This window comes from Vipera ursinii (genome assembly GCF_947247035.1).
Source record: "Vipera ursinii genome assembly, chromosome: 1".
Taxonomy (NCBI): domain Eukaryota; kingdom Metazoa; phylum Chordata; class Lepidosauria; order Squamata; family Viperidae; genus Vipera; species Vipera ursinii.
In genome coordinates, this window is record NC_139512.1 from 24,664,267 (window position 1) to 24,688,821 (window position 24,555).

Genomic DNA, 24,555 nt, shown 5'->3' on the forward strand with positions numbered 1-24,555 from the left:
GTCATTTAAAGTATTGTAATTTATCAACTTCATCCAGAGAACTAGTGAAGACTATTGGTTCTTATTCAGTGAACAGGTAAGCTCTAAAACTATTGGTACAATGTCTATGAGGTAACTCAAGTCCAATATCTGTATTTGCTTAACCTTCACATGTACAGATCACAGAGGAACCCTAACAAGTTCTCTTATTCAGATTTTTTATGTTCCAGACAAATGCATTTAACAGCAACCTTTAAAGAATTAAATTGTATAATGGAAGGAGCTGTTGTTTAAAATATCTAAATATCTCAACTTTGTGAAAATACTTTCAATATGGATTTCTAGAGGGCAAGCATTGTGGCAAAGAAGGCATTCTTCCTGGGCTCCAATAGATGGCACTGTTGAATTGAGGGGAACCAAAGAATGCCAACTCTGCCAGCTTTTACTGGATAGGCAAACATGGAAGATGAGTGATCCCTCAAATTCCTTGGTCCTATTTTGTCTCTATAAATTGATACAGACAGACAGACAGACAGATGTATTAGCTGCACGGAAGCCAAAACCTTTAGATTTCTTCAGAAAAATCTGATTCAAATGACTGAATAGTAGCTTTCCGTTTGGAGTACTGTAAAGGCAGATTGACTTCACAACTACAGAATGTAAATATCAAATGTTTCACCTTAAAAAAAGTTAAAAGATTATGCATATGTATAGATTGAATGGAAGGAATGTTGCGTAACAGTAACTGAAAAATAAAAAGGTAAGATTAGGAACATGAAATTCCCCATTAAACTAGAATCTGGTTTGCCTGTTTCATATAAAGTCTGAAAGCAGGAAATCCAATTAAGTAGCTTTACAAACCAAGTCTTAACCATGATATGTCAATCCAGCCACTATATTTTCTATCTTCTCCAATGCTATTCCTTTAGTTTTCTAAATTGTTTCGTGAGAGGCTTTTCTCAGTTCTCTTCATATCCCTTGATTGGAAAATCTGCCACCTTGAACAATTGGTGCAGCATCTGCAGCCAATCATTTTTCTCAGTAAAACAAACACCATAGTGATAAAGGAGTATTATTCAGCAGTTAAAAATCTTGAGAAATGCAGATTAAATCTCCTGGCTATACAGAAACAACAGTGATATTTTCATTTATCTCTGGAAAGATCATAAAAGAGAGATAGGCCTACTGATTGGAGAAAAATATACAACATGCTATTTTTAATTTTTAATAATGGTATATGAATCCTTGGCAATGCAAAGAAGGATGGTAACATGCTACATCTAAGCTTAATGTTTTTTAAAAAGATGTTATCAGTCTGCCATTAAAGTTAATATTACACTTTTGAGAAAACAATCAACCCAGCTTTAATAGGCTACACCAAGGTTTAAAACAGGGTTTCCCAGTTGTGAGCTATATCTCCTTTGGGTATGTAGAGACTTCAAGGAAGGTTTGCAGAATCCTTTGTACATTTTTAAAATAAATCCGCCTTTCCCAAAGTTTAATTGTATTTTCTTCATTGTTTTTGTGTGTGTTCAGTTTAGTGTTTGGATTTTTTAGGGGAGGTATATATATTAAGATTACATTAAAGGGAGAGATGATTGCAAAAAGTATAGGAGCCCGATTTTTAAAAAAATAAAACAGTGCAGTATTAGCTTGTCCCAAAATTAACATACTGAATAAAATCGGTTCGTACCCGATTTTAAAAAGGTGCAATCCTGCATCTAAAATCAGCATGAAATCTTAAATGAAGCCAAACCGGTAACAACTTGGTCCAAAGGTCGACACCTGGCTTTTAAGCGAAGGTGCTACCGGCCTGTTCTACCGCTGAACACAGATAACCTTTATTGTCATTTTTTACTGTGGACACATTGGCACATATTAAAAATGAAATTTAGTTGCTTACTCTCAAGGTGTACACAGTTTTGCTATGTATTCATGTCGTAAAAGAACATGGCTTTTGTGCTGCGGCGGCGGCGGAGGCAGCTGTGTATATTTGGCGGCTTCAACTTGGCGCGCAGCCTGAAATTCACTCAGAAGTGGGCGGCTGGTCCGCCGGTTCCTGGCACGGCGGAGGAAGGGGAGCGGGCGGAGGAAGCCGCCGGGGTCAAAAAGGGCCTCCTCGCCTGGCCCGGCGCCAACCGCGGGCTCGGGAGGTTCCGGGCTCGACACCGCGGCTCCGCCTCGGGCCTGGATTGGCGAAAGGCCTCGGCGGAGGCTCCTCCCCGCTTCCCCCCCCCCCCGAGTTGGGGCCGAGCGAGGGAAGGGGCAGAGGAGACGTCGGCAAGGCGAACCGCGGCGGGAGACGGCGGAGGCCCCTTTGGAGCTGGCCGCTCGGTTTGCCTCCTCGTTAGGTAAGGCACCCTCAGGCCCCTTTAGAAACGGCTGGCGCCGTAGCCGCCTGGATCCTGTTCCGGCGGGCCCGGGGTCCACTTTCTCCACGCCTGATGCCCGCGAGGGGCTTCCCGGCCATCATTCAAGGACACATTTCGGAAGAAGCGGCCTCGGAGACCTGCTTTCCCCCACCCCCCTCCCCCGGTCTATTTGGGAGAATGGCCGTCCGATTTTTCCGATATCTAAGATGCTGGAGGGGGAAATGATGAGTTTTTAGGAGCAAGACCCTCTCCGCTCCGGGGTGGGGAAATTTGGGGTGGGGATTCCTTGCCTCGTCTATCATTAAGAGTTAGGGATTTGATTTTTTTTCTCCATATTCGAAGGTCGTGGAAGGGGAGATAGTGGAAAAGAAAGGAAGGAAAATAATGTTCCGACTATGTAAAATCGAGGTCGGTTTTGGAGTTTCTGCTTCTTGAAAGAGACCTCCTCTCTGGATGAGAGATGAAGGTCCTCCATGTTTAGATTTTGGTTTAAGATGCTGGCTGCATTTGCTTTCACAGTTGAAAAAGGCGGCTGTTTTTTAAAAAAAACACAAACCCAAACCCAAAAGGGGTCTTCTCTTAACATTTTTCATGCAGAAGGAAGTGCAGAATTGGGGATCCTGCTCTTGCTTGCAAGATTTGGAAGTATCATTTGATATTGGGAAATACTGATCTGAGGGATCTGGGACTGGGCTTTGGAATAACAATTCATTTCATTCATAATTAAGGTTTTCTCAAATCTTTGAATCAAAATTTAGTAGAGCAGACTGTTATCTGCTCCACTGCAATAATTACAAAACATACCATTTACCTCATGCAGGGTTGGAATCCCAGTCAAAGGAATTTGTAAAATCTAACAAAATGATCAGCTAGCTATATTCCAAGGGCTGCTGTCTGTGATTTTTAAACTTACTGTATTATTATTTTTCTGTGTCTGTGTTTCCAGAATGTGGAAGAAACTGGTGCATCTTTGTACCTTAGGGAACAGCTTCAGTGTGTAGGAGAGATCCTGTATGTACATATGTAGACACTCTTTTATGCCTACAGGTAAAATCGATATATGATGTGTCATCAATTTCATTTCAAATGAAAGACTTAAGAATTGATTTTTTTGTTCTCAGTTCACTTCTCTCTCCCCCCATCTTTTAGTTGAGTTTATGTCAACTGTTAAAAAAATCAGCTTTAAACCAGAATTACAGCTGAATATGGTGGTTGAGAAAAAATGGGAATTGTAAGTCAGTCTAAAAGTCTGGTGGTTGTATTTTGGGTACGTTAATGTGTGCTCTTGTCCATAATAGTGGCGGCTCTTACGTTTCATTGGGTTCTTGCTGTAGCATATTTTAGCGTTTATATGCTTGAATAATGCTATGATGATAGAACCAGTTTCTTGATTCTTCTAAATGAATGACACTCATTTCCTGTGTGGTTGCAAGGTTTATAAGATTGTTTTTAGATTTTAGTTATACATTTGTTTACACAGGAATGGATCACATGTGGCTCTAGGGTAGCGTTCAAGTCTTGGTTTAATTCCAAAAATCCTATGAAATAGAATTGTTCAGACTCCTGATAAGAGCTGTTAGTTCCTTCTCTGGAACCTGTTGTTTGAGAGAGAAAAGATATTAAAGAAAAAAAATATGAGAGAAAAGAACAAAGAAGTGCAGAAGGGTGTTTTCCATGTATTTTGGAGTGTGGCTTATATATTGCTTGCTTCAATATTGCCCATAACATGATTCCCTGCAGAGTTTTTGTGTAATGCAGCCTTTGACAGAAAAAATAGCTTACTCCTGCTTTAAAGCTATATAAATGCAAAACCCTCTGGAAAGCTTAGCATATGATGAGAAATTTATCTTCACATTTCTGCTTCTGTTGAGGAAACTCCAGCCATTCATCCTTTAAAATGCTCCAGCTATTACTGCTATTGCTTACTTTTAAATAGTTTTTTCTTCAAGTAGTGATAGCTAGGACAGTTTTCATGTCTGTTCCTTTTCTGTCATAAGAGCATTCAGTGTTTTTTTACTGGGAAACAGTGAAGAAAAGCTGGTGAAATTGACAAGTAGTATCAATTAGATATTATGGTCAATTACAGTTTTAGCTTCTTCTTGAGCCCCTATCATAGCCTTCTTTAGACTAGTGCCCTTCAGATATATTGGACTACAGCTTCTGTAAGTGCAATTCAGCAGGGTAATAGACAATGAGAGTGAGATATTTGATATTAAAACCCTCTTCGGGAATCTTACAATAGTGAGGAATGAACCATCTGCAACCATCACATCCTATATAAGCTACTTCGGTAACACCAAGTTTCTTTCCATTTTGAGATAGGGAGAACAGAAAATATGTAACGTAATAAAGATTTAACACTTAAAAAATAAATTAGGATTTATTTTTTTCATGCCCCAATTCATTTGTAGGAAATTATCTCATCCACTGTGCTCTCAGCTTTTCCTCCCAATTTTTAAGAGTGGACCCTGGATATTATAATGTTGCCAATTCTGCCATAAGGTTCAGAGTTATCTTGGTAATGCAATGGTTGCTATTACGGTATGTACAATCATGGAGATATATCTCAAGGTGACACAAAAACAACTCAAAAATTCAAAATCCCTAAATAAAATACCTAAAAAAAATCCTAAGCAGAGTCTTTCTGGTTTTTCTTTATGTAAACAACAATATAACATGCAGTGCCATCTTCCAGATTAAGCTTCAGTATTTCATTTTGCTGAATGTCTAAACCTTTCTTGCATGTTTAGACATCTATAAACTATGTAGTTCCACCTAACTTTGGAATGATGTTGTGTAGTGATTGGTGGTGGTATGGTGCCTCTGTGACTTGGGAGCCATAGTATATAGATAAACAATGTTTGTTTAAATGCAATATATTAATGCAATAGATATTAAAAATAGTTTGTGGGTTTTCCCTGCTTTTGTGAGTGTTTTGTTGCCTTCCTTTCCTCTGTCTCACTGTTCTACAATGACAGTTACATAAAGAGGGTATTGTGAAATTGGATTGGACAATATGTTGTAATATGCAGAGCAGCATTTCTCAGTATACTAATACTGCATATTAATGAGCTCAAAAGAATGTATAATAAATGAGATAGCATCACATTTAAAATATTGAGTAAGAGAGTGTTTCTGAAATCAATAGTGATGTGTTCAATGGTCTGGTTAAATATATATATATTTCTCTTTTTAAAGCAAAGTCAATGATAGTAAGTTTGGTGATGCTTTCCAGATTTGAACTTAACAAATATTTACAGATGCACTTTCAGCAACACTATTAGATTACCAGCCTGAGCCTTTTATTAACAAATGGAAAGAACATCACTCTGGGTTGTTAGATTAAAAATATAGACACAAAGAATCAAACTTCACTTTTTCTTACTTGGTCTTAATTTTCATCAAACCAACATGGTCCTATGGACAGAATAAACAAAGTGTAATTATGGTTAGATCTAATCTGTTGCATCTTCTGGTGTAAGAGACAACATATATAAGATTGCCTCCTTTATTCCATCACATTCTTGTCTGCAGCGTACCTTGATCCATACCTACTGAACATAGATTTCAATCCTTTATCGAATACAGTTTGACTCCCTTGATAAGAAAGCATAGAATTCGATCTTCCAAGCCCGGCCAGAATACATGGGTTCCATTTAGATTGAAAAGGAAAGAATTTGATTTCTTCATCACTTGCTGTTCCATGGTGTAGCTAAAATATTGATTGGTTGAAAGTGTTAATATTGCTGTCTTAAGATCTTATGTTTCCCCCTTGTTTGTGTGCCAGAAGGTGTTGGATGCCAGTAATTTGGAAGGTTGAGAATTTCATGAGTTTAAAAGCCTTAAACTTAAATCAGTCTTGCTAATTTGCCATGTGTGAAATCACAATTGAATACTTATATTCCTATTTTGAAGATTGATGTACTCCAATGGCTTTTAAAGATAGGAACACAAACTCTTCCAGTTAAACTTAAGTGCTGCTGGTCTGAGATACAGTGAGTGGTTTGCAGTACTGTGTTCTGTTTAATGCCAAATAATCCATCTTTTATTTTTTAAAGAGTTGTGAGGCTTATAAGAGTTTGTTGACTACCGGTATTTTATTTTTTAAAAATGACATGGTTGATAATATGTAGATTTGGGAATGTGCTTTTATCTTGGCTGCATGTTGGAGTCATCACTTCAAGAATAGTCATGCTTATAGCACATCATGTGAACTACCAAGAGCTGTGTGGGGTTGTGTTGAGGTTAAATAAATAAATAATTTATTTATTTATTATTAATTTTATTTATATGCCGCCCTTCTCGCGAAGGACTCAGGGCGGTGAACAGGGCAATACATGTTAAAAAGACAGAATACAAAAATTAAAAAAAGATTAAACAAGTGCCCAGAACTCTTAGATAGATTAAAACGCATTTAAAAGTAATAAAAACCCAACCCCCTCCCATCAGGCCAGGCCAGCTTGTTCAAAAAGATACGTCTTTAGATCGCGCCGGAAGGAGCGAAGGTTGGGAGCCATCCGGAGCTCAACCGGAAGACGGTTCCATAAATCCGGCGCGCCCACAGAGAACTGTGGGGCCACCAGTCGGCATTCTTTGAAAAGAAATGGAGAAATCTGGTCAGGGATCCTGTTGGCAAATACTGTGGCCAAGGAACTAATATACAAATTGTCTCACACTTAATCAAGAGAAGTACCTTAAAGGAGAATATTTGTAGCTGAGGGTTAAAATGAGGGGTCTTTGATGCTCTCTGAGTTTGGTTGTTTTCTTGCAGACATTTCATTATCCAAACCAGGTAACATCATCAGTGCTATGTTTATGGAGCTTCTCAGTCATCCAGTCATGGTTGTCCCAAAAGTGCTTTTTCAAAAGGCAACTGGACTTCCTTTGTTGTTCTTTAAAGATGTTTCCCTTCTCATCCAAGAAGCTTCTTCAGTTCTTCAGAAAAAAGCACTTTTGGGATCATCAATGCAAATGATGATGTTACTTAGTTTGGGTAATGAAATGTCTGCAAGAAAACAACCAAGCTCAGAAAGTACCAAAGACCCCTCAGAGAAGTACCCTGATAGGATTTTTTTCTCTCTCTGCTGCTAAGACCAAACATCATAAAAAGCATTTTACCAGGAAACACTTCCTATTTTTAAAATATATGTATACGAACTGAGAACCATTGTGCATGTTGTGGGAAAAGGCTAATCTTTTCCATTATCCTTTATGTTTCCCCAAAGAAACTGTCACATAGCTCAATATATATCAAATGAATAACACCGTAATACAGTAGTCCCATATGCCTTATGGCCTTTCTCTAGAGCTTCCCTAACTAAATCAGCATAGTAGCCTGGATTTAGATATGTCAAACCATGCTTAAGGCAAGTTAACATTGACAAGCTCATGTTCTAGTTTTAGCTGTCACTGTAAGCCAAACTAACCTGGCTTAGCATATAAGACAGTCATGGGAAAGCAATTAACTCAGCATTTCTCCCTTTGACTCTGCTCCAAGTACCCTTAGAGACAATTTGGTGCTAAAGAAACACACATGAAGTGTTGCTCAGAGATAACATATCCAGCCTGTTCTACTTTTTTGGGGGGGTGGGGGGAGCTCCCAGTTTTGGAGCCTGACTTCAGCATGGTTTCTTCTGTCAAATTCTGTAGAATAAAAAAAATATTCTCAGTTGCTGCTTCCGCCTAAGCTCATGGATAGAGATGGATACTATTATGGCAACTTTAAAAAGTACCTCATAATAGTTTACAAACTATACCTGGACTATAAAACTCTCTTCCGATACTAATCCTCAGTGTTAGTCCCAGAGTGGCATATATGAGAATGAAACAATAATTTACAGTGTTTCCCAGATATTATTTAACTTGTCCAAGCAGAGCTGTGGCATTTGACATACTTCCCTGTCTCTCCACTTCCCAGCAAACCCATAAATTACACTTGCTGTTTCTATTGTAAACTTCATTTACCTCCGGACATTTACCAGCATCAAGTGTGGTCCTTGAAATCATAAGTGGAAAATACTTGCAGTGCATTTCCTCAATAATAGAATGCCTAATCTTTAGCTTCAGGGACTGGGTGTGCTTGGGATACGGAGAGCTGCAAAGCAAGGGAGTGGCAGTGACAGAATGAAGTGTTGAGAGTAGCTTCAGAAGTTGTGCTTCTTTTGCACCCAGCACATATATCTGGTTGCATGACCTTGTTTTATCAATTGTTTTTACTGGGATTTCAATAAATACACAGCAGCAAAAATAAAACCTTGTCGTATTGAGTAATCATTAAACAGTCAGCACCACTCCCTTACACATAGTCTGTACCCATTTCCTGGTCTTGTGTGACTTGTTTCCTTTTAGAAAATATTTAAAAACAGGGTTCTATTGCACATACGTCTGTCAAGCTTTATTTCTCCCCTCCCCATTTTTCTCTTAAATTTTAACACTGAAATGACTTGATTTTGTATAGCAAAAGTGCTCCCTTTCTTGAACCACAAAAGGTTCTCTCAACAAAACAGGCATCTACAGATGCATGGATATTCTTTTTCTGTACTTTTAAAATGATAAAATAGGTCATTTTATATAAATGTTATATCCCACTTTGCTGGCTGGCTCAGAGGTGGGGAACCTGTGGCCTGAACCACTTCTCCCAGCTTTAGTCCATATTGGGCAGGCTGGGTCACTGAGTAGAGTAGTAACATTTAGAGCAGGGGTCCCCAACCTTGGCAGCTTTAAGACCTGTGGACTTCAACTCCCAGAATATCCCAGCCAGCAGGTCTTAACGTTGCCAAGGTTGGGGACCCCTGATTCATGGAGTTGCCACTCCTGTGCTGGCTGGCATGTTGTTGAACATAACTAAAGTTTTTTTTTACACATTTTAACACAGATTATATTATAGCTACTGTTTACTGTATGGAACCAAATTTATCAAAAATAGTAAATTTGTCGTTTCTAATAGTCTAGTAAAACTGCTCAAAAAGGTATTGTCCTAATCACAGTATGTTTACTGCAATTTGTGAAGCAAATTACATTGCAAATAATAATGAAACATTGTATACAGTTTTAGGGTTGACTTCTGCAAATGTCTGAGACTATCTGAAAAAGATTTAGTTTTCTTGGCAGTGGTTTGCTTTGCCTTCTTTCTAGGGCTGAGAGAGTGAGTGACTGTTTAAAGTCATCCAGTTGGCATCATGCCTAAGGCAGGACTAGAACCCAGAGTCGTCCACTTTTTAGTCTAAGTCTTCAGTTACTACATCAATAGAACATTATATTCTTTTTTCTATCCTAGCGGTTCTCCTATAATAATCTACAATGGCATTGAATTTTCTTATCTTCAGAAAATATTTTTATAGACTCAATCATGTGAAATTCTTCAGCTATTCAGATCTTCACATTGCTCAGTAATAATTCAAATAAAAATCCATCAATGTATTTGCATTAATATGGAAGTATTTCTTTGCGTTTAGATTAGAATTTTTCAATGAAGGGTTTACCAATATTGACTACTGCCATATTGTATTCTAGCCAGCCTAGCAAAAGGCAGTGCTTCTCAAGCTAAGCAAGATGCTAGCTGAGAAATTCTGGCAATTGAAGTGAATAGATCAAAGCTGCTGAGGTTGAGAAACACAGGCCAAAGATGAAATGTCAAGAGCAGGTCCATGTGCCTGTCCATTCTGATTTAGATTTAAATGTGTTTGTGGAAGGAGAGTAATTAATTTGGCCTGTCTTCCAACTGGGGCATATACCAGCAGAGGGCACATCTTTGTGGGAATATTTCTGTTCTGAAGTGAGAAGATATAATGGGAATTTTATATTTTGGTGCCATAAAACAGCTCTAGAAACTTAAGTTTCAAAGCCAATTATAGCTTGAAAGAAGGTTACATGAACTGCCTGCTTGTCACAACCTTCAGACGTTTCTACGTTTATTGAAGGTCCTTCTCTGGGGGCAGTCATTGGTGAAAAATTATTGACAGTGCCCCCCCCAAATATAGGCATTTTTTTATATTATCATCTCTGTTAAATGTTTGATCTCAAATTAAAATTAAATTATTTTTTTGATCCCAGAATAAAAAATTAAAACTATTTTTCAAATTTTTAATGAACAGTGGATAGAATTAAATATTCTACATATGGAATATTTGCTTGCATATTGCAATGTCCTCTTTTTCTTTTCTCTGTGAACCACCCAGATTTGTTCCAGATAGTGGAGTGACCCTCTGGACAAGACATGGAACGTTGTGGAGAGGGAATCATTCTCCTATTCTATACTACTACTGGAGATTTATTCCTGAATTTTGCTGAGGATCTGACTGAAAACAGTTTTGTCTGGATATTTATTTTTATTAGTTTTATATAATAAGTTGTAGGTGAAAGTGGCCTTAAATTTGAATTCTGATTTTGATAGAAGAGCTAGAAATGTCATTTTGCAAAATGTACGCAGAAGCCTGGGAATTTGAAGTAGTTTTCTGTTTAGTTTTAGACAGCTTAAAAGTACATAGTTGCACAACTGCAATATCTCATTATTTTTACTAGAATATTTGTGTAAATATATGAAAGGTTTCACTACTGCTGCTTGTGTATGTTTCTATCAAAACATTAGGTGTTTTTGTTGCTTTTGAAGTCAATGTTATCATGAAATATCGATGGGTTTTTGTTATGCTTGAAAGGAGTCCACAGTGCAACAGTGTTAAAAACATTGTTGTATCAAACAGTCCAAAAGAAGGCCAGAACAAAACATCCCTATAATAATCAGAAAGCAATTGGCCCAGCAAAAAGCAACCTCAATGGAAGAGTTTTTATTAGCTGCCTAAAACTTGGCAAAAATAGGACTTATCTGATCAGTTTCTGAGGGATTTCCTCAGAAAAAGCCCTGTTGTAATCGTTCTTGTTGGTGGGAGAACATAAGAGGATTGCAGAAGAAAATGATAAACTTTGGGCAAGTTTATAAAGGGGAGCCAAAGGTGACTTTTCATTTATCCAGATTCCAAACTTTTTAGATTAGAACTTTATTGGATATAAAAAAAAATCAGCACATTGAATTAGGCCTGAGAAGACGTTGATAAAAGACACTGAACATATTTGGGTTGAAGCTGATCCTATGTATCAGTCTCATACTGAATACTTACACTGATCGGCTTTTTTTTATAAAGTGTATGCTAGAAACTAAACTTGTTGCTCAATTTTACTCTAGTGTCAGCTTTTGAACCCTCTGCAAAGATAGGCCCAATGTCCTAATTGAAATGGGGAAAAAAGAGGGTAGAGAAAAGAATGGAGTGGAATAGGAAGCATGTGTGTCCCCAAGTCCCTCATTCAAGAATAGTAGCATAGGAAAATGCAACCATATTTTTGGTTTAGAAAAGTTTATCGTTGTTAACACTGAGTTTCTTTTTCAAAATGCCCTACAGCAATGGCAGTTCATTGCAGACAAAGCCATCCTGTTTACAACTTTGGAAGTTAAGTGTTTTTTCCAGCAAATATTTTGAATCATTTGAAGCCAACATGTGAAGCTTTGAAGCCAGTTCTTTGCAGTGCAAATCTAAAACATAGATGTGAAATCTCTAGGCACACCAGCTGTTGTTAAAAAAGCTCTGTTTTTCACTAATGCTTGTTGATGTGTGTTTTCCAGAGAACACAGTTGTTTTGTGAGTTTAAAGGTTACAATAACTTAATTATGCTTGCTTTTGCATTGACATGACTTTCTGGAAGAGTCTGAGAGCTGAGCAAATGAATGGTATATGAGCAAGCCTGAATTTATTGAATATATTTTTCTTTCGGCCAGACAGTTTTGTTGTAAGGAAATACTGTTGCCAGCATAAACTTCTTTCATTTTCCCAATTCTGGGTAGATTGTATCTTTGTTTAATCTCTCTCTCCCACTCCCACCATATTCTGCCTACTGACTTCCTATCTCTAGAGTACCAAAACAATTTCTGCTTAATTTAGAAGCAAATAAGAAAACCAGGAATAGCTGCCATTAAAGATGTTTCAGTGAACATAAGGAATCTGAACCTTGAAGGGTCCTCTTGTACAAGCCCCCTGTTCATTGCTCACCTCTTATCAGGGACTGCCATTTTGAGACTGGGAAGAACATTTTGGATCTTTTACACCAGGTATGGATTACATACTTGTGGTTTCTCACCTTTAACAGTGTATATTTATTCCCTTGCATTTTTCAGAAACATAGAAAACTAGAATTAATGATTTGGGAGTAGTTTATTTTGATTGTCCTATGTGACTTGGGTGCTAAGCCATTTTGTGTAGGGAGTTCATTGCAGAAATCGGAGGTGTAGAGCTTTGTTCGAATGATTGCTCTGAGCCTCCTTCAGAGACCTAGGACTTTGCATACAACAATAATGTGTCCTAAATAGGTTAATTTGAGCCTGGTTGTATCTTCCTCAATGACTATAATTGGCTGAAATTCACATAGAAATTCTATGATGTAGAATTAATCCCCCAGCAACCTTACCTGGCATGTAGTGAAGGATACTGGAAGTTGTATTTTTGCAACATTTTTTCGTGTGTCGGGTTTCTATCTTTGTAGCTACTACTCCTCCTTCCTTTCAATTATTTTGTTGAGCTCCTAGAATTAATTTCTTGGCTCTGAACTTTTTGATTGTATGTCTTTGGCATCTGGATTCAGATATCAAGGATACTGTACTAATTTGAAACCAAATGGCTTTAAAAATCTTTCGTCTTCCTATCCTCTTAATTAAAATGTTTTAAGCTAGCACTTTTCTTTCAGAATGATTGACCTTGAGTTACTGTATGTCTTGGAACATGTTCCAGTCGACCTACTTTTGCTGATCTTATAAATTCTTAATAAGCTCATAAGCAATTTCAGACTTTTCTAAATTGGTTTTTCAAGGTTCCCAGTGGGGTCTATAGCTTTGGTGTGGATTCCCACCCAAGCATTAACAAGGGCCAGACTTGTTTAGCTTCCAAGCCCAGAGAAAGGCTGCTAGGTGCTTTGATTTAAGTTTTTGTTTGTTTCCTCTCCTCTTTTTTTGTCCTCATTTTAGCTAATGTAAGGGGGCTCATTTTGTTTGGTTGGTTTTTCTTTTTCCTTGCTGTCCTCTATTTACAGGAAAGGTTTAACTAACTTGTGGGGGAAAGTGGATGTAATGGTGTTGAGAATATGAGGGCTTATTGGATCCTTGCCAGGAAGTTACCAGGCTATGTGCTGCTTGATAGTGCTTGGATGGAAACCTGGGGGTGAGCCAGAAAGGACATTAGGGATGTTGAATTCAGCTTAGACTGGCAGTGTCTTGTTTCTGTGTCATTCATGTGCAAATATCCAAGCTTTTCTACTCACTGCTTTTTCTCCTGAAGGGAACCTGCTGGACGATCATTTAATCTGCCGCAGTGATGAACTTGTATCTTCTGGAAACAATCACAGTTTATTGCTGGATGACGTATAGTATATACTCTTGCCTATAAAGTCAAAGAGTGGGGCAGTTGACAGTTTTGATGTGTCTTAGGGAAAATTTGCTAGAAGCCAGTTGCCAATTGGGGGAAGAGGGCTCAGGGTGAATAGGCTTATCCACTCTTTCTCTCTCTCTCTCTCTCTGCTTCTCTGATGCTCAAATTTCTGCCTTTCAACCATTTCTCTCCTCTCTCCTTAAAACAGCAAGCTGCCAGATAGTTTTTGCTGGAGGGCTGAACTGATGACTTGCAGAGTAATGAAATCAGAATAAGAACTGCAAGTTAGCAAGCTGTATTAAAAGATGACAGTTCCCTCTTGGTTGAATCTGATTGGGATCATAACCAGAAGAGAACAGCCGCCCTTCTCTGGATGCTGTTCCTCGCCACAAAGAAATAAAGGTAGTCTTCAACCTACGTCCACAATTGAACCCAAAATTTTCATTGCTAAGGAAGACAATAGTTAAGTGAGTTTTACCCCATTTTACACCCTTGCTTGGCACAGTTGTTAAGCGAATCACTGCAGTTAAGCTAGTAATGCAGCTGTTAGGTTAATTTGGCTTCCACATGTCTTCTCTATTTTTTTATTATGACAAAGGAATCAACTATGTATATACTGGATCCATATGTTTGGTTGTATGTGTGAGAATGCTATAGTTTTTAGACATTGTATTACAACTTATGCTTTGAGTCCTGAGAGCGGAGATCTCTGATGTATTGATATATTTGTCCATCAAACTGAAAGTTGGTAGTGAGGCAGAGGTTGCTGAGGTCCGTGATTCTGGGTCTTTTCATCTTACTGTGTTTGGCTAGGTCAGGTGTGTTGTGTACTATTGCTGCCATGGATTCTTTCACTAGTTCTGGATCTATGGACATAAAGCTGTGACATCAAATGAAAGCATAATTTTGTCTATTTTTAAGTTGTTGATTTTCTGGAGGCACTGTAGTGGGGAGTTGATAGAATGAATACTTCCCTGTGTGACATGTCCGAGGGTTTTTTTGTTTGTTTGTTTAAGTTCTTTGGCCATGTTGTGTACTGGGGTCCCTGATTCTGATACAATTGAATAAAGAGCTTGTGTATTTGGGGGCATCCATAGATCATGGGAAGATGAGTCCACTGCTTTTCATCTGCTACTGTTCTTCTTTTGAAATTTAACCATTCTTCGTTAGGCCATTGAAGGGTCTCTTGGTCAGGTTGTCTGTGTTTTGTATTGGGCTAGTGTTTTCTGGGATATAGTTTGCCCTCCAGCAGTTCTTTGACATTTTATATGTTTTGTGTACTGTCCATGATAATTATGGTTTGGCCTTTGTCTGCTGGGAGGATGATGATGGTTTCGTCCTTGTTTAGGTTTTTGAGGGCTGTTCTGTTCTGTTCTGTTCTGTGGTATGATTATCTCCCTTATGTTTTCTTGGGTCACTAAGAGCCGTGGTGGTGCAGTGGTTAGAGTGCAGTAAGGTAAAGGTAAAGGTTCCCCCGCACGCACATGCGTGCTAGTCGGTCCGACTCTAGGGGGCGGTGCTCATCTCCGTTTCAAAGCCGAAGAGCCAGCGCTTGTCCGAGGACGTCTCCGTGGTCATGTGGCCGGCATGACTAGATGCCAAAGGCACACGGAACACTGTTACCTTCCCACCATAGTGGTCCCTATTTTTCTAATTGCATTTTTACGTGCTTTCGAACTGCTAGGTTGGCAGAAGCTGGGACGAGTAACAGGCGCTCACTCTGCTACGCGGCACTCGGGATTCGACCCGCCAAACTGCCGACCTTCCGATCAACAAGTTCAGCGTCCTAACCCACTGAGCCACCGCGTCCCTGCAGGCTAATTACAGTAGTGGCCAAAATTGTGGGAACCTTTTGGGAAAAGTACATTTGAGGTTTGATGGCTAATAGCACCCCTTTCTTTGGAGTAGTACCATAAAATTATATGTCAAAGGAAAAATAATTTAATCAAGAATGCAATGCAACAAAGTTTGTTCAATTATCTGTATTCTATGAAAAGCTATAGCCAAATAACCAGAAAAAAGGGAGGACAACTTGCTTATGTTGATATCAGGTAGCTTTCCTACATCTGATTGTAGCCAATGAGCATGAGTGTTTAGAGAGCCAATCAGGTGTCATCTTGTTTTAGCAATGAGCCAGTCAGATCACAGTAGGATTCAGTTATTGATGTCATGTCAGCTGAGAGGAGGACATTTGTCAATGTGTTATGTGATCGCTATCAAGTTGGTTGGTTTTTTCGTGTTCTTTCATTTAGTAAGCTTGTAAAATGTAATAACATTAAAGTAATGGTGCAAAGAGTTGACTGGTCACCCAGAAAGCGATGTAAAATAGTATTATTAAGTGAACAAAGCTACAGTTATAAAGAAATTAGAAGAAAAATTGGTGGAAACTTAACCAAAGGTGGCGTTTCTAAGTTTTTGAAGAGGTATAAGGAGACTCAGTCACTACAAAACCACACTGCTAAAAGCAGGAAAAGGTGCACAACAGCAAGTGATGATAGAAGAATTAAGAGACTGTGCCTACGTGACAGAACAAAATTATCTGGGTATATACAAGATGAAATGGCGCAATGCAATGTGAAGTTGAGCGCAAGGTCTATTCGGCACCGACTGCAAGAATTTGGCCTAAAATCTAGAATTTCATGAAAAAAGCCACTTTTATCTCTCAAACAAAGGTTGAAAAGACTAAACTGGGCTAAAACTCATGTTGCCTCGTCAGAGGAACAATGGGACAGTGTTATTTGGAGTAATGAGACCAACATCTCCCTGTTTGGTAGTGATGGCATAAAATATGTAAGGAGAAGAATCAGAGATTTGCATCCTGATTGCATTACATGTACCGTGAAGCACCCAGTCAGTGTTATGATCAGGGGTTGTATGACATCAAAAGGTGTGGGCAGAATTTGTGTGATTAATGGGAATATAAATGGCCAAAAATACATTAATGAAATACTTGAGCACAAACTGAAGCCTTCCGCACGTGATCTTTTCCAAGACAATGAAGCATTTATATTTCAATAGGATTCAGCTCCATGTCATGTTGCTGCTGTGTGCAAAAAGTGGTTTCAAGATAAAACATATTCCACTGCTGGAATGGCCTCGGAATAGCCCAGACCTTAACCCAATTGAAAATCTATGGAGCTGACTAAAGGAACTTGTTAGTCAGAAGTGACCCAGCAATAAAACCCAGTTAATAGAAGCAATCATTTAATCTTGGTTTCATATTATAACAGCTGCAGAACTAAAGTACGGTACTTGGTTCACTCCATGGGAAGACATTGTAAGGCCGTAATTCATGCTAAAGGTTACCCAACTAAGTATTAACCGATGTGGTAATTTTTGTATATCTCGTTTTTTCTATTGTGATAATTTTTGTATATCTCGTTTTTTCTGCGTGTTTCTGTTTCACTTTTCTTCTTTATGACTGCTATTCTAATAGCAAATTCTTCATAAAATGTATTGCATTACATTCTTGATTAAATTATCTTTCCACTGATATACCGTATACCTTTATGGTACTACTCCAAAGAAAAGTGGTGTTATTAGCCATCAAACCTCAAATGTACACTTTTCCCCAAAAGGTTTCCACAATTTTGGCAACAACTGTAGGCTGACTACTGACTGCTGGCGGTTCGAATCTCGCCGGTTCAAGGTTGACTCAGCCTTCTATCCTTCTAAGGTCAATAAAATGAGGACCCAGATTGTTGGGGGCAATATGCTGACTCTGTAAACCGCTTAGTGAGGGCTGTAAAGCACCATGAAGCGGTATATAAGTGCTATTGCTATTGCTGGGGCAAGTCGTGTGCTTATAAATGCTGCTTCTAAGGATGCAAAGAATTCTAATTGATTACTGTTGCCTATGCTATAGTTGAGGCAATATCTGGATAGTGGATAGTTGGAATGTTAACTATCCATTTGGGTTCAAGAACCTCTTTGCTTCTGGGGCTTAGCTTAGGCAGTTTGGTTTGGAGTTTTGTTTTCCTTTTTTTCAACTTACGAGGTAATCTTTATGGTGGTGGTCAGCATTTTTGTGTGTTTGGGAATCAGTTTGTTCCAGTTGCTCCCTGAAGTTATTTATGATGTGCTAATATTTGCAGAAAGAATATTTCCATTCATGCAAATGTATTTATTTTATTTTTTATTTAATTTAATTTGTATACCGCCCTTCTCCCGAAGGACTCAGGGCGGTGAACAGGGCAATAAATACTAAAATACCAAAGTACAAAAATTAAGAAGAGATTAAACCATAATGCCCAGTACAACAAATAAATTACATAAAAACAGTAATAAAACCCAAACCCATCAGACCAGGCCGGCTTGTTCAAACAAATTGCGGCATTCATGCAAATTTCTCCCATTTGTGTGCTTTCCGAAGCATTGGGTACCCATGTATGATTTCTGTAGACTACGTGGCCCAAGAGAAGAGAATATATATAACTCAGATTGAATTGTAGTGTCCTTGGCGCTCTCTGAGCTTGGTTATTTGCTTGCGATATTTCACTACCCAACTAGGTCATATCATCAGCTTGGCATTTAGACACACAGAGATAAATCAGATTTATACAACATTCAAAGGAGATAATAAAAAAGCAAAGAAAGAAACAGGAAGACCAGAACACACCCTTTCCAGCAACCAATACCCAGATAAACAAGGATTAACACCCGTCAAACAGTCTAGGAGAAAATGATAGCCTAATCAAGGAGCTGCCAAGGAGAAAAATCACTTCTACCCCCAACACTGGCAGGGCAAACTTCTATATATGAACAGGGAGCCACGCCCATTCTCATTAGCACTGATGTTATTGCCTAGTCTGGTAGTGAAATGTCTGCAAGCAAATAACCAAACATAGAGTGCACCAACGAGTCCACAGTTCAATCTTGAGCTACATATATTCTGTTCTGTTGGAATGGTAAAAGTATTGCTCATGCCTCAGGATGTTATGGATTGATTTTCCTTCACAAGAGATGTTTAAACCAAGCTGGATGGCCTTGTGTTAAGAGTTGCTATAATAATGGATTTACTGGACTAGATAATATTCATATTTAATATTTATTTGTTATGTATAGGTAGGGGTGTGGGTCTATACATATGTGTATATAGTATGGTTAGGTGTGTGTCATGTATGTGTTCCACTTTTGAGAGTAGGCAACTAAATTTCATTTTTGATGTGTGCCGTTGTGCCACAGTAAAAAAATGACAATAAAGATTATCTTATCTTATAATTTCCAAGGTTCTTTCTAAATTTTAGATTCTGTAATCAGTTTTCACATCATTTCTTCACAAGACTGCCATGGATCCCACATGCTCCCTATGGGTGTTCTTTGAAAATAAAAATGATGGGTGGCTTTAGCCCACTAACATAGAACACCGTAAAGGGCTAAAACAAATAGGATGGAGCAGTTTCTTCAGTTGGCAATCAGAAGTAAAACATACTGCAGAATCAAGGATTCCTGCTTCAAGGTTTTCAAAAATCGCATGATGGTGGTGGTGGCATGGCCATTTCTAGATTGTTTAAAACAATTATCCATGATAAGAGGCACCCTTCATTGTACTTCCTTGCACTGCTGTCTTAATGAAGTGGGTCACAGGTTTGGCTATCAGCCTTGCTAAATGCTTTTGCAATTCTCTTTTAATCAGATACTCTTCACTCTTATAATTCCTGTAAATAGTAGCTTTGGAGATAGATAAAAGTGAAGGTGGGCAGGATTCCCCAGAGTCTGGTCATCAAAGATTACTTTATACCATCCCTTGAACTGTCTGGACTTTTCCTCCAAGCTTTTGAAGCAGTGTTCACATACAGGAAGAATACTCCCCTGTTGTTAGAAACACAGATAACATTCAGGATTTGGCTTCCTGAAAGCATCTAAAAGTGAAGATATAGTCTTCACTTTAAATACAGTTTGTAACCCTGATCAGGAGGGATTTTAGTCACTCAAGAGCTACACCATTAAGCCTCTGGGATGCAAAGAGCCACTCCTTCCTCAATCCCTGGCCTAATTTTAGGCAATACTGTACCAACCACAGAGGTGGCCATCTAAGGCACTAAAAGTGGTATTCCTTCATGACTGAAGGCCTGCTTATGAGTTAAGAATTACAAATTCTGCAACAGCTCTCTTTGAACATTAAAAGATTAAAGTATCTTTGTTCTGGGTGTTAGTGGAACAATGGCTCTTCTCCAACTTCAAAGTTTCAATCAGGATAGTAATTCTGTTGCCAGATGTTCTTGTAGATTGCAGCTTCAACTTGCTCTTGGATTGGCAATGCTATCAATTCTTGTTAGATTCCAGTTTCTTTGACTGTCTGATGAGTCCCTGAGCAGTTTGAAGTTGGCAGTCAGTACCTCATCTAGTTTCAGCTGTGTTTGAAGACTGAAGGTAGGATATTCACATCATGTAAAAGTGTCTTTCTTATTTTCTTTATTTATCATACCAGCATGAACTGAAGGAGATGTGAGAAGAATAATAAGTAATAATCAGCCAAGAACTTGTGAATTAATGTGAAAAATGACAGGACTATCTGCATATCCATATTTATTTAGCAGTCACCAGTTTTCCCAAGTAAATATTTCCAAATGTGATGGACTGCAACTTCTATCATGCCCCCGCCCCACCCCTGGCATGATTAAGCTATAGGCCATGTTATAAGGAAGCATGATGAAAATAGCAATCCATACATAAAAGGCTAGAGCAGGGGTAGGCAACCTCGGCTCTTTTATGACTCATGGACTTCAACTCCCAGAATTCCTGAGCCAGCATGGCTCAGTATGGAAACCTCTCCATTTCTCCTCAGCGTGGCTGGCTCAGGAATTCTGGGAGTTGAAGTCCACAAGTCATAAAGCGGCCTAGGCCTAGACCAGGGATAGGCAACCTTGGCTCTTTTACGACTCATGGACTTCAACTCCCAGAATTCCTGAGCCAGCATGGCTCAGTATGGAAACCTCTCCATTTCTCCTCAGCGTGGCTGGCTCAGGAATTCTGGGAGTTGAAGTCCATGAGTCATAAAAGAGCTGAGGTTGCCTACCCTTGGGCTAGAGGTTGGAGAAGCTTATGTTACCACCTAAGAAAGGAAGACTGTTGCTTCTATTGAAGAACTGTTGCTCTCATGTCTTGCCTTTGAGTAGCATTTCGAGTTGGTAATGCAGGTTGTAGAAGCAATGGGATCTAGCGATGCTCCATTTTATGTTCTTTAACTATTTAATCTCAAGTTCTGGGGAAGGGGTTGTCTCCAAAGAAATTTAAATCATACCAGACCAGACCCTTTTTTGCCAAAGCTTCCACTCTCTAGAACAGACATGTCAAACTCACAACGTCACGTATCGGGACGGTTTTGCCATTGTCGGCTTCCAGATGACACGTCCGGCCCACAGGCCGGCAGTTTGACACCCCTGCTCTAGAAATCATTCTCCCCCCCCCCAACTTGAGATCCGTACCCACCTCTCTGAAACAGCTTAGAGTAGAATATATTGCTGTCTTTTTATTAATGAACTGGAATATACCAGATTCTCATTGTAGAGAATGTCAAACTCATACTGCTTTCATTATTATTGTTACTTTTTTCTGAGGAGGGAATTTGTTCCTGCTTCTGTTCTGTTCTGTGCTCTTCAATACATTCAATCACTCTTGCTGATGTTTGTATGGTTTCTCTCTGTCCTAGCAATTGTCCCAGCAATTCTGAACTGTTTTGGCTTGCTTTGCCATTTAGTACATGGTGTTCCTGATAGCTATCGTATATTACAGTTGATTGGATTTAAAATTTCTCACAGTTTGTGTTGTATATGTACACATCAAAAGTTCTAACTAATTCAGATTTTGACCAGAAACTTCATTGTTTTGTTTGGTAGCGAACTTTCACAAGGATTTTAAAAGCACCTTAATTAATTTATAGGCCTCCTATCTTACCTCAGAATAACTTTATAGTAGGTAGATTGGACTTTGGACAAAGTTTATCTGTATTTTGCTTCTTGATTTTGTAATATTTCAAAATTGAAATATGAGGATCAGATGCAGATGATAAGACACCTATAGACTTCAGTTGATACTGTGCAAGTTTAAAACAGGAGGTAATTTTCACTGTCCCTGCTGAAAAACACTTTTCTAAAAGGTTCTAGATCAGGGATCTTCAAACTTGGCCCTTTTATGACTTGCGTACTTCAACTCCCAGAATTCTTCAGCCAGCGTGCCCACTCCTCAGGTTTTCCGCTTGATTTCAGTCTCTCTCATTTGTGGAAAAGACATGATTTATGTAACCCAATGTTTTAAACAAGTATTTCAATACATTCCCTAATTATGACACAAACATTTAGTTGAGTTCTCATTGGTGTATATCATTTATATATGCTGGTAAATTTCTTTTTTGTTTCCGTTCTGTTTTCAGATTTAGTTTCTTGCAGTGTGTGCTGTTCAGATATGAGACTATGATTTTCATACCTTGTTTGTAGTTGAAACTATTTGTTGGATAATAATAATAATAATAATAATAATAATAATAATAATAATAATAATAATAATAATAATAATAATAATAATAAGTAGTAGTTGGAAGGGACCTTGGAGGTCATCTAGTCCAACCCCCTGCTTAGGCAGGAAACCCTATACCATTTCAGGCAAATGGCAGTCCAGTCTCTTCTTAAAAACTTCCAGTGTTGGAGCATTCACCATTTCTGGAGGCAGGTTGTTCCACTGGTTAATTGTTCTAATTGTCAGGAAGTTTCTCCTTAGTTCTAGGTTGCTTCTCTCCTTGACTAGTTTCCATCCGTTGCTTCTTGTCCTGCTTTCAGGTGCTTTGGAGAATAGCTTGACTCCCTCTTCTTTGTGGTAGCCCCTGAGATATTGGAACACTGCTATCATGTCACCCCTCGCCCTTCTCTTCATTAAACTACACATACCCAATTCCAGCAACCGTTCCCTATATGTTTTAGCCTCCAGCCCCCTAATCATCTTGGTTGCTCTTCTCTGTACCCTTTCTAGAGTCTCGACATCTTTTTTACATCGTGGTGACCAAAACTGGATGCAGTATTCCAGGTGTGGCCTTACCAAAGCATTGTAAAGTGGTATTAGTACTTCACTTGATCTTGATTCTATCCCTCTGTTAATGCAGCCTAGCACTGTGTTGGCTTTTTTGGCAGCTGCAGCACACTGCTGGCTCATATTGAAGTGATTGTCTACTAAGACTCCGAGATCCCTCTCACAGTTACTACTATTGAGCAAGGTACCACCTATACTATACCTATGCATTTGATTTTTCCTGCCTAAATGTAGAACCTTACTTTTTTCACCATTGAATTTCATTTTGTTACATAGTGCCCAGTGTTCGAGTCTGTCCAGATCCTTCTGTATCTTAAGCCTTCATTTCTTCCATAACATCGGAAACCAAGCCATTTCCATCTAGGTCTTAATGCATTGGTAGGGATAGAAGTGGAGAATAGTTCAGAACATAGTGGTATGTGATAAAACAAGATCTAGTGTACTCATGAAGTCAAATATATGAATTGATAATATTGCACTTGAACTAAAGGTCCCTCCAATTAGTTCAACACTCTCTTGTATCACAACAGTTTTTTCTATCAGGTTCATACCACTTGTAATTATCACAGTCACAAAATTGGCTGTGTCAGGCAACTTCCGGGGTCCATAAAACTTGTTGGTTTACATCCGCAAACTCAGAATAGCCAGGGAGATTGCCAAGCACCTAATGGGCTGCAGTGCATTGCTCAAAATTTCAGTTGGGTTTAGTGGAGTCAAGCCAAGTTCTGTAGACCTGATTTAAAATGAAGCAATTTTCTGAGATTACATTCAGATAAAGCTTTTGTTCCCAATGAAAGTATTGTGGAACCATTTAAGCCAGGCATGTCAAACTCGTGACGTCATGTGATGTCGCGCGACATATTGCGACTTTTCCCCCATTGCCGACAATGGGGTGGGCGCGGTTTCAGCATGATCCATCCAGCCCACAGGTCGACAATTTGACATTCCTGATTTAAGCTAAGTACAGCTTGCATGGCATAATTATGAAAGTGTTCATATCTTACAAATTAATAACTGTGTTAGGTTATTGATTGACAGTGGGTTAGGTCAGGGTCCCCAGCCACCGGGGTGTGCAAATGGGTGCCCGTGCATCTCCACTTAGGCGAGTGCGTATACATACATTTCATTTGCACGGGGGGCGGCCGGCCCTGCTGCTCGTACAAATGGAGCTGCAGGAGCGCGCACTTGCCCACCGCTCACACAGAACCAACCCTTCTCTTCCTGCCAGTACACTAAGCCAGAAATGTTGGGGAACTCTGGGTTAGGTATGATCAGAATGGTAATGATACTCAGCTATACACCACTGCCCTCAGCAATCCAGTACCTTCAGAGATCTTTTCTACTGCTTGGGGGCTTTGGAAGTTCAGATGAGGAACTTAACCCTTGCAAAACTGAGTGATTTTGAGTTTTAGGCCTTCTAATTTTCTGACTGGGATAACTGCATTCCCCCAAACAAAGCTGGTAATGTTACTGTTTTTTTCCCCAAGGAGCAGGTGGCAGCTGTGGCCAGGAGACTATGTATGATCCACCTTTTATGCTAATTATACCCAGTTCTGGATTGGGGGGTTCTGCTCATGATCACTCCTGCTTAGTCACTTCCTGGCTGGACTATTGTACAGTAATGGGTTCTACGCGGAGCTACCCTTTAGTATTCAGAAACTGCAGTTGGTCTAGAATACAGTGGTGCAAGCAGTTTGAGGTGCACCGTGCTGCTACCATATAACGCCATTGCAAGGTGCACTACAAGCTGCACTGGCTCGCACTAGATTCTGGGTGCA

At 39.1% G+C, this 24,555-nt stretch overlaps 1 protein-coding gene across 4 annotated transcripts in view; it reads left to right on the top strand.

The window, feature by feature from the left end:
* The first annotated feature begins 2,144 nt into the window (after nucleotides 1-2,144).
* Nucleotides 2,145-24,555, top strand: part of FBXO34 (F-box protein 34) — a 64,885-nt gene continuing 42,474 nt past the window's right edge. Inside the window, exons 1-2 of one of the 4 annotated variants that reach the window (XM_083378127.1) lie at nucleotides 2,281-2,330; nucleotides 3,298-3,362. The gene's annotated coding sequence lies outside the window, so the exon portion shown is untranslated. Of the gene's footprint in view, nucleotides 2,331-3,297; nucleotides 3,363-13,235; nucleotides 13,750-24,555 lie in introns of those variants that run through there. The other 3 variants (XM_083378124.1, XM_083378129.1, XM_083378125.1) reach the window with 3 other exon arrangements.